Source organism: Macrobrachium nipponense, chromosome 12 (genome assembly GCF_015104395.2).
Source record: "Macrobrachium nipponense isolate FS-2020 chromosome 12, ASM1510439v2, whole genome shotgun sequence".
In the NCBI taxonomy this organism is placed as follows: Eukaryota; Metazoa; Arthropoda; class Malacostraca; order Decapoda; family Palaemonidae; genus Macrobrachium; species Macrobrachium nipponense.
The window spans coordinates 99,735,395-99,745,996 of NC_087205.1; the positions used below are offsets into that span (position 1 = coordinate 99,735,395).

Sequence of the window (10,602 nt, forward strand, 5' to 3'; positions counted from 1 at the left end):
GTAAATCTTAGATTTAAGTGATAGTGGAATGGAATCTTCAGTTTGGGTCATTCAGCACTGTACAGGAAATTGAGAGTAGACAGGTTTCCAAGGCGTTACGAGAGGAAAACCTCGCCGTTGCACTATGAAATAACTGTTAGAAGAGGGTAATAGCAAGATTGAAGAAAAATAATATGAATGGAAGTACAGTAAAAGGAAAGAAGAGGGTTGCAGCTAGCTCTCGAAGGGACACTGAAAAGAACCTTTAAGTAATGCCTACAGTACACTCCATGAGACGCACTGATGGTACCATCCCCTAATGGGGTCAAGTATTAATATCACAGTATACCACACATTGCTTTTGAATTTAACACAAAGTCGTAACTATTTTGTGTACTTTTGTTCCATTTTAAACTTGAGGTTCTGTTCATATCTTGCTTTTCACTGGATTTCACTTCCTCTTATAGATTCTATGTTAGGTTTTCACTTTTATAAGTCCCATGCTCACCATTTAGGAGTAAAGATTTAGCCCACAGTACCTTATAATAATGTCAAGATAATTGCTCATCCAATTTTGTATTAAAAAAAAAAATTGTTCATGGTATTTGGGCAAAGTGCATTTCAGCTATCAGGAATTGTGACCTGGCCTTAACTATGATTTTCAGCACGCTTAATTTTAGTTGGACTGTTACTATTCTAAGGTTTCTCAAAGCACTGATCTCTCTCTCTCTCTCTTTCCTGGTTTGCATTTAAGTAGATTCAGAAATTGCAAATGTGTTGTAGGCTATTTAATTGAACTTATCAACAGAACTATCCAATGAACAAATGGTTTCATGACACAGTTCAAAATACATTACATGATTTTTAATGATAAATCAGTTCAAGCCAAGTGACATGGTATGGTAGGTATCATGAATACAAAACATAAAGCAGTAGGAAGAGGGAAGAAAATTTTATTTAAATTTTATAAGAAAAATGGCAGTGACAGGTTGAAAATGAGTATGAGCAGAAAAATATTTGCAGATAAAATCTAATGTATGCTGGTATAACTATGGTATTTTTATCTATGGAAATACCACAATTATAACAGACTAACAATAAAAGTGCCTAGGAAAAAGAAATATAACTTTATCTAAAAATACAACAAAAATCTAACAAGATTTTTGATATGGCAGTGTAATCCTGACAAATCCTTTAGGGATGTGCCTACATTCTAGTTCTTAATATCTAGCACCACATAGACTTTTTGAAAAAAAAATATATTCTACAGCTATGAAATTTATAAATATCTAGTGATTCTGTGAATATATAAACAAAAACACATATACAGGCAACAAATACCAAATATCAAAGATCAAGTATATTCAGTAAACCTATAAATTTCATATATATCTCTCTCTGATTACAGATTATCACAACTTTACACTACAGTGAATTGAAAAATTACAAAAAAAATATATAAAAAAATTTCACCACGTCACACTAACAGATGGGAATGATACCTGATCCTTATTTAAATTAAGATACCATGCTACATTGTGCAGTTCATTATCCAGCGATATACATTTGATGAAAATAAATAAACAGAATAATGGCAGAATCTTGAGATAGATCAATTTCACTTGATCAGAAGCACCTTGTGGACATATCAAGTACCCATTTGAGCATATAACTGATGTACTTGAAACGAATGTAGGAAAACATCAAAAAGAAGGCCCGGATTCTTACAATACACACAGTTACATATTTTAGGCATAATAAAACTACAACTTTTGGGTGGTGATCAGATGATGATTTGGTAACGATGAACTTCGTAGATCCCAAAAGGAAGCCACAAAGACTAGACACTGAAAAGTCATTTATCAATTATGGCCTAAAAAGGCCAAATACACACTTGTAAAGATTTTTTTTTTCGTTTATGTAAAAAGTGTGTTATCACTACTTTTTCCCAAAACCATCTAGTTTTTTATGCACACCTGGCACCTCGATACTCTAGTACGCAAATTACCAGCTTTAAGAGTTTCTGATACTGGTCTAGAAAATTGGTCTCTCTCCTCAATAGTGGCTAACCAAAAACTGAATTTGTTAGCAAAGTAATGACAAGTCCCTCTAGCACCATTACACTCAATAAATGGAGTAGCTCTGAAATCTTCAAGGCAAGAACCAGGGCTACTGAGTGATTGTCCTCCACCTTCTGCTCCAGCCGCCGTATGCTGTAAAAAAAAGTACGTAATTTAGAACTGCATATTGTATTTACAGTAACGTATATGTAGTTCCAATGACTTCTTAAAATTAACACAATTACACATCAATCCCAATAAAGGAATAAATATGAGTTTTTTTGGGGGGCACGACATATCTTTAGTTTCAGAACAATGATCTCATAAGGGTATTAAGGCCAAATCCTCTACGGTAACTATAAATGGAAGCATACTCCAACAGCATAATTTAAAACAGACTCCACAAAATAAAATGTACAACGTAAAAAATAGAAAAAACAAAGAATGCAAAAAATAAGGATAAAAAGTTGTCCTATGAATCTAGGAAACTGTTCCTATTACTTTCTAAGAGGAAAAACTGTGTCTCTCCTGGGGATCATAAGCTTTCACCAAATAGTTATTTACCTTTTAAAAGATATTGTGATGGCAATTTCCATAATGAATCTAAGATATAGATATCCTAGCTGCTGTGATTTCCATTTTGATATCATTAACATCTGAGGGATGCTTTGGTGTCTTGTTATACTCTCTTGTTTAGAGAACAGATATATTGTATTAGCAAGTCTATTTGCGACATATAAAGTCGATTTGATACAATTATACCTCTGTATTGTTGTTGTGTTCTTGTGTAACCTAGAGCGCTGATAGATCACAGTACGCCTTACATTATTGAAACACGTAACACACGTGCACAGACGTGCATCAAATTAGTTTTAGTTTTCATTATATGTACTCTTAAGAATTGTTTCATTCAGTTATTTTTTAACTGGTGTTAATTGCAGTAATACTATTTGGTTTGTTAAATGTCTTACTGGTTACTAAGGTGCAGATATGTACTAACACAGATTTTTGTAAAAGGAATACGTAACATATTTCTCATACTGCTTGTTTCTCATTCAAAATTTTGATAATTTACAGAATTGTCACTGGAAGAGGGAACAAATGAAGATTTAATGTACTTTTCGTTTTGGTTAATACTACGTACTATACGTTATCAAGACATATAGGACATGTTCGAACTAGGTCACCAAACAAATGTCCACACATTATGTCAATACAGTAGCTCTTATTATGCTCATATGCACTGTTACATTCAGTTCAAAATTAATGGTGTCTACATTCTAAAGGGCTATTTCATTAACAAAGATAGCATATTATATAGTGTATAGCTTTTTACCCCATTTCCATAGTGAGTTGTAATTTTTTCTATATTTTACAATTTGCTTGGGCATTGGAACTTATGACTTTTGAAAAAACAAGGACCTATAAAGAAAGCCTAGGAATACATACCATTACAAACGAGTAACCAATCCACATGCCTGACCAGCCAACTGGACACTGTGGTACATTTAAAGACTGGCTGTGAACTGCAATTACGTTTGAAGGCGCTTCACACACCACACACCTGCAAATAAATATTTAGGTAAAACACACACTACTCTCATTTTTGTTGACAAGATGAAAAATACCAATATTTTCAAAACTCTATTCATACCTGCTCATGTACCATTTAAATAAGTATAAATATTTTCCAAATAGGTTAGTTTTATGACAGTTCTATTTTCTTCCAATGTAGCATTCAAGCTGCTATGAAGCAATCCTGAAAAAAGCCAAAATGTGGGAAATTCTACTGATCCATAGACTGGCCAACAGACACAAAAAGTGAGGCAAATAACTGCTGGAGTCATGTGGATCCATGAGGTACGTGTGCAAGGCTATTACTAATCTTCTGACAGAACAAATATTTCTTCAGATACATAAATCTATTCTTCTTTAACTTTGCCTTAAGGTCAAATGTTACCTACTGTAAGCAGCTTGCATTTGTGTATGTTTGTTTCTTTGTCTTGGTCAAATCTTATATCTCAATTTTTGACCTGATCCCTACATCCAAGGGGAATTTTTTTGCGTAAGTTTGGCAAGGTCTCTAGAAATGCAATATATGCTTACTTCTAGAGTTTGAACACTAAATTATATGACCCTAATCATGCTCCCTAAGTATTAAGCTAACTTTTAAATGAAATTAAAGTTACTGTGATTTAATTTAAAAGTTAACTTAATACATTACCCTTAAAAAAAGAAATAAATGGCTGGTAAAAAATATAGGAGTATGTGAAGATTACATAGGTGCAATGTATTTCTCTCTTCTTTCCCCCTTCCGATCGACTGATCTATTCTTAGAAGTCTTCTCAACCCCTTTCAAGAAAATCTTTATTCTGCGTCTTTCTCTTTGTTCTGAAATTCCTTTTCATGAACAAATAGTGTGTTTTATTTGGACTAATACAACTCTTAGTTATGTGTTTATGTTCTAAAACAGTGCATTTACAGTTCTAGACAGGTAAAGGTGAAAACAGATAAATAAAAAATTATCTACCACTAACTATGAGAGAGAGAAAGGAAGAATGTCTCTATGTAAGGGACTTTGACAAAGGAAAAATCTATTTCTGGGCTTGACCTGTGTCGCCCAGTGAAATGTTCCTATAGCACTCATTTCTAGGTATAAATAAATGCTAAATATACCAGAGAAAAAGCCATATGGAATGCCAGAGTTACTACCTCTGGCTCGCTCACCCTCAAAGGGTGTCGGTATAGCATCAGGGGCGAGTGGAAGCCACTATCACAGATACTTCACCAAATAGATCTCTCCTCTCTCAAAATCCCCCTCTGCAGAGGTGCCGTTACAACGGCTACCTTCCGCTCTCTACTACTACTGCCTCTGCCAAGAATGCCATTCCTTCAATAGCATTCGAAGCGTTAACGTGTTTGTTTTTGCTGCAAGGTATTTTGTGATTTTTGGAAGTCATCATGTCTTCAAACCTTCAAGAAGCATTTTCATATTATATAAGTATTAAGCTAATTTTTAAATGAAATTAAAGTTAATGTAATTTCATTTAAAAGTTAGCTTAATACATCATCTTTAGAAAAAGAAATACGTGTACATGGTTGGTTAAAATATAGGAGTATGTGAAGATTACATACATATGGAGAGAGAGAGAGAGAGAGAGAGAGAGAGAGAGAGAGAGAGAGAGAGAGAATTATGTAAAAATCATAGACTGCTAATGGCAACACTCCCCCTCCACATTACTTGAAATATTTGACAGCTCTGGACCTTGAGCTTCTGGTGGAGTTAAAATGAAAGATGAGGGGAATGAATTTTTTGTACACATTATTTTGTAATTAAAGTTATAATAATATTATTATTATTTGAAAATACTGATAAACATATGCATGTACCATAAAAATTCTCTCGTTTCAGCAAGAGAAAGAGAGACAGAGAAGAGTCGTTCTTACTTAAAAGTGAAATGGAAAGGTTATTTCTTTAAAATACTAGCACATACAAATTTTGTAATTACAGTTAGTATGTATATTATTATTACTATTTGAAAGTATTAATAAACATAGTATACATACATGTACCATAAAAATTCTCACATCTCAGTTAAGATGGAAGAGGGAGAGAGGAGGAGAGAGAGAGAGAGACGGGGGAGAGAGAGAGAGGAGAGAGAGAGAGCGAGAGAGAGAGAGAGAGAGAGAGAGAGAGAGAGAGAAAAAAAAAATTATTATTTTTATTATTTAATATAATTCAATTTACACATAAAAACTTGAAAACTTATGAAATACATAAAAAATTAAACAAACTCTTTCGCAGGGTTTCTCCAGGATTTGAAAATGTGTTTGCGTTCACATCTGTGAAATACTTGTGTACGATAATTAGTTAGGTTCAAATGAAAAGTTTGCGCTATTGTGAATTTGCATAACAATCACATTGAGGTATTACTGTATATCTCAAGCTTCCTTTTGTACCTTGTCGAGAAGAGGTGTATCTATACCTGGCCAGGATTTTCTTACAATTAATCATGTCTGAAAAAATAAAAGTGGATGCCAAAAATGGAAGGGAATGCTACTAGAAAAGGATTTTTTTTTCTCTTGTGGCATTTCCTTAAATGTTATTTTCTTTGACCTCATTATTGTATGAAAAACCTGGTGTCTCAACTTTTAAAAGAAACTTTTTATATTTTTTTTATTCTATACTTATTTCACTACATTTTTATGTCCCCGACATTTCCCATTCCCTGTCTTAATTTGTTTCTCTAAAGGACTTTATGGCTTTTCCTTTGTTTCTACATTCTGCCACCATTCCCTTTTTCTTCTCTTCCTTGGTCAGGTAATTTATTCTTAAACAAATACTAAACAAAAGACTTGAGCATCTAAGCTATTCAAAGAGTACAAACACATTTTATGTGAAAGAAATATATTGTATCTAATAACATTTGTCAGAGCAACCAACAACAAGAAAGGAAAAAAATGTATATCAATGTAGGAACCATACGATCTCATTTGAAATAATAGCATTCATTTCTACTTTAATTGAATATTTAATCGGGTATAAATCAGTAGTATATATCATGTTTTAATATCAAGCTTTACTGTGGATTTTGTTTGCCAATTCCATTGATATTATATCTTTTGTAAGGAATTCTACCAATATAATTTTCACAAGTTACTTCTTGTCAAAATGTCCAAATGCCAAAAAACAGATCATACAACAGAGCTAATTGCCCTATGACCCTTATTTAATGTACCATTCCCAGCAGCCCTCAAGACAAATTTAACCTTAGCCCACCCCTGACCTTTTGACCCATAAGCACCAGTGGCCTCTGAGGTTTTTAAAGGGTGCCATTTTCTTGTTGAATGTAGATCTCAAAAGATTAGAATTATCAGAAAATCCTAAGAGTGAGCCACATGGCACCCACCCTCCAAACTGCTGGATCTGGAAGGGAAAGGATAGATACTTGATGAGTCTCCAGGGAGAAATCCTAAAATGCAAAGGATCCTTTACAAAATTCTCATATGGAAGTCTTCCAGGGTAGACTAACTTCATTTTCATTCCTTAGGTACATAACCATTTCATGTTATTCATCTTAAGTTCTTCAGGAATGATAGAAGGGCATGTTTACTTGCTGTGTAGGAACTTGCTGTCAAGCCTGAAAGGTGAATACTAAAGCATGTACTATAACTGGTTCACTTAAGGTAGATTCTTGGTTGAGCCCTATGCCTAGGAGACGTTAGTTTGGCTGCCGCTGATTGGCTGGGAGCTGCCTACCTCCCGGTACCAGCCAATCAGCAGCCACCAAACAAACGTCTCGTAAGAATAAGGCTCATCCGAGAATCTACCTTAAGTGAATCAGTTATAATTACCTTAACTGCAATAATGCACCGAAGGAAAAAGATACTTGTAATATTTACCTTGATATGTATGGTCTGATTGCTGTGTCAGCAACGGGCATCATCGGTATGGGATCATTAGTTGATAGCCAGTAAGATTTATCATTGCGAGATGCATAATTGCAGACATTGTTAAAATCACAGAACATAAATGGCATGGTACTGAATCTTCTAACACATGAGCCAGCTAAACCTGTTAAAAAAATATTTGATCAAGGTTAAAATATGTTATGCATAATGTACTTAATACAGTTGTCACTTGAACTGACAATTATGTATTGTATTGATATAGTTTAAATAAAACCTATGTAATGGCTCTAAGTTAATGTGAATTTCTCTTTACCATCAATCATCAACAAATAATGTTAGAGTACTTCTTATACTGAATTTTTAAAAAAATGTTTGGTGCATCTAATCAACTAGGGAGGTATAGTAAGAATAAATATGAAAGCTATGAACAGTACAAAAATTAGACCAAAAACTCTGAAACTGAAATGGTTAAATGAATCTCACTTGTTATTATGGTAGGTATGGCATAGACATAAGATAGATATAAGTATCAAACACCAATTACACATAAGTAATCTCGCACTTATCCAGATTAATAGAACCAAGACCCCATCGGATAAGGGAATATGACTGTCCTTACCTAAATCTTGGTGGTGTGCCTTTTCATTTCCTTCCACATATAACAAGGAGAAACCTTCCCATAGCCTATTATGGCCTTCTTCACATAAAGGAACTGTCGTTGTTTGTGAATGACGCACTACCAATGTTCCAGAATAGAACTGTTGCTCTGCTTCACAACTTCTACCAGGCTCTCCTTTTCTTCCATTGAGACCAGGTTGTCCCTAAAAGTATATGTTTTTATAAATAAATAGTATGTATGTACAATAGTTCTCAATTCATGTGTCCTGGCAATGACATGAATCTCAAAAGTAGGTCCTAGATTCTGAGCTATATTAATAAACTCGGCACATTATTTATACTACTGCAAACAGTAATAAGGCCAAATACCAAAGGGTTGTATTTCAAAGTACATAAGTACAGTGCTGTATAAAATGTTAAGAGAGCTACATTGCAGAAAACCTTTGTAGGTAGAGTTTCAATTAAATGAATATGAATAAAGAAAAAATTATCTTAATTACTTGTACCATACAAATTAACATTTACTAATAAAAACAATGTAGCAAAAAAATATAATACATAGTGTATGCACATATTGAGCCTTTTCTTGTAATAAGAAGAAAATTGTACTTCAGAGATTGGCATAATTTAGAAATGAGTAATTTATACCTTTGAACAGTTAACATAACAATACGTACTTGTATGTACAGTCATGCTCAAATCTGAAGGACTTGATTCTTATTGTATAGTCCAAAATCTCAGACTCAAGTAGCATTAAACTTTTTCTTTTATTACCAATGTCATATATGTTGATAAGTTTGCAAATTCACAACATACACTATTTTCCCTATTGGCATATGAATATGATCTCTTTCATGCATTGGTATAATTTGTAATTTATGTAACATGAATCAATTTGTTTTAAAATTGTTTAGATCAAAGCTCAGTGTGATAAGGTTAGCACTCTCGTCAATGGCAGCGTGCTAGCTTGCTTCTTGCAGTGGTCTTCATAACTACCTTTACAACATATTAGTATAGTAAAAAAAATTTTCAAAGGAATGTGAATTGAAAACAGTAAAATTCATGTGCTTTCTGACCAGAAATTGTTAATATACAAATGTGATTGCTAGGTGTTATGTATTTTTATCAAGTACGTATGTATAAAGAAAACTAACATGACTAGGCCTAGGAACAAATCTCGGCACTAATGAAAGTAACTGCAAAGGTGAATACTTACTAATAAACCATTATTTTTGAAGTGGTTAAGGAACATAACACAAACAATATTATTTTTTAGGACAGTCCAACTATTCCTATAATAAATATGAAATAAATATTTTCAAGACTATCTCATTGACTCTATTCATTGTAGACGTATGTTCCAGGTGGTTCATGTTGCCACCACTCGAGTAGTCACGTCACACAGGCCCCGACCACCCCTTGATATCAATGGATGCGTTTTAGCTACAGTAATACTTTTGTATTTATTTATTTATTTATATTATTTTAGGGTTGGGGGGTGAAAATAATCAAATATGACTCATTATTTCAAATTTTATGGTTTCAATTAAAGCCAATATCTTAATGTTATGATTACTTCTTGTGAATTTTTTTGTCATTTTAACCTTTAAACTTGGCTTGATTAAACATTTTTTTTTTTTTTGTCAAATGCATCGGCAAGGAGTGAAAGAAAGTTTTGAAAATGTTTTGTCACATTTTCTGAAATCTAGTTATAAGCCTTACAGTTTTGATATACGTAGTACCGTACCATATTATGGCCTTATTTTTTTGGATAATCAGTGTTTCATATTGAAATCATAGATAAATATGCAGCATGTTAGGTGCCAATTATAGTGAATTTGAATGAAATCCCATGCAATCACGTTGCATCATTTCTGAGCATGGCTGTACCTTTAGTTGACAAAAAGAATACTAGAAGTAAAAACAAGAAAGGTAATCTTGGAGAGTTATTGATATACTTCACTTCTACTAACTGAATGGGACATAACAAATTATTATAGTAAAATTCTGAAGATGTTCAAGCCAATTCATGCAAGTACACAATAAGAAATTATTTTCCATAACAAAAAAAAATCATAATTAGATAACTATATTTAAATGAAATGCAGAATATAAAAAAATAAGGAACACTTACAGGGATACCTGATGGACCATCAAAACCACGATCTCCTTTCATTCCTACAGGTCCTTCTGGTCCCGGCAGTCCATCAAAACCACGATCACCTTTAATGCCAGGCATGCCTGGCATGCCAGGACTTCCCTCGGGACCAACTGGTCCAACAGGTCCTTGTGGTCCTGGTAAACCTCTTTGACCCTTTGGTCCAGGCAGACCAGGGCGACCATTAGTGCCTGGTAATCCTGGGTCTCCTTTTACACCAGGGATTCCTGGGTTTCCAACTATCCCTGGTAACCCATCAAATCCTTTGGGACCTCTAATGCCTTTTGGTCCAGGCAATCCAGGCAGCCCTGCATTACCCTTGTCACCTTTAGACCCTGGAGGACAAGGTAAACCTGGGGGTCCTGGAAGACCTGG

At 33.9% G+C, this 10,602-nt stretch overlaps 1 pseudogene; it reads right to left on the bottom strand.

The window, feature by feature from the left end:
- Positions 1-911: 911 nt before the first annotated feature.
- The window catches only part of LOC135224702 (collagen alpha-2(IV) chain-like), a 377,596-nt pseudogene continuing 367,905 nt past the window's right edge, over positions 912-10,602 (bottom strand).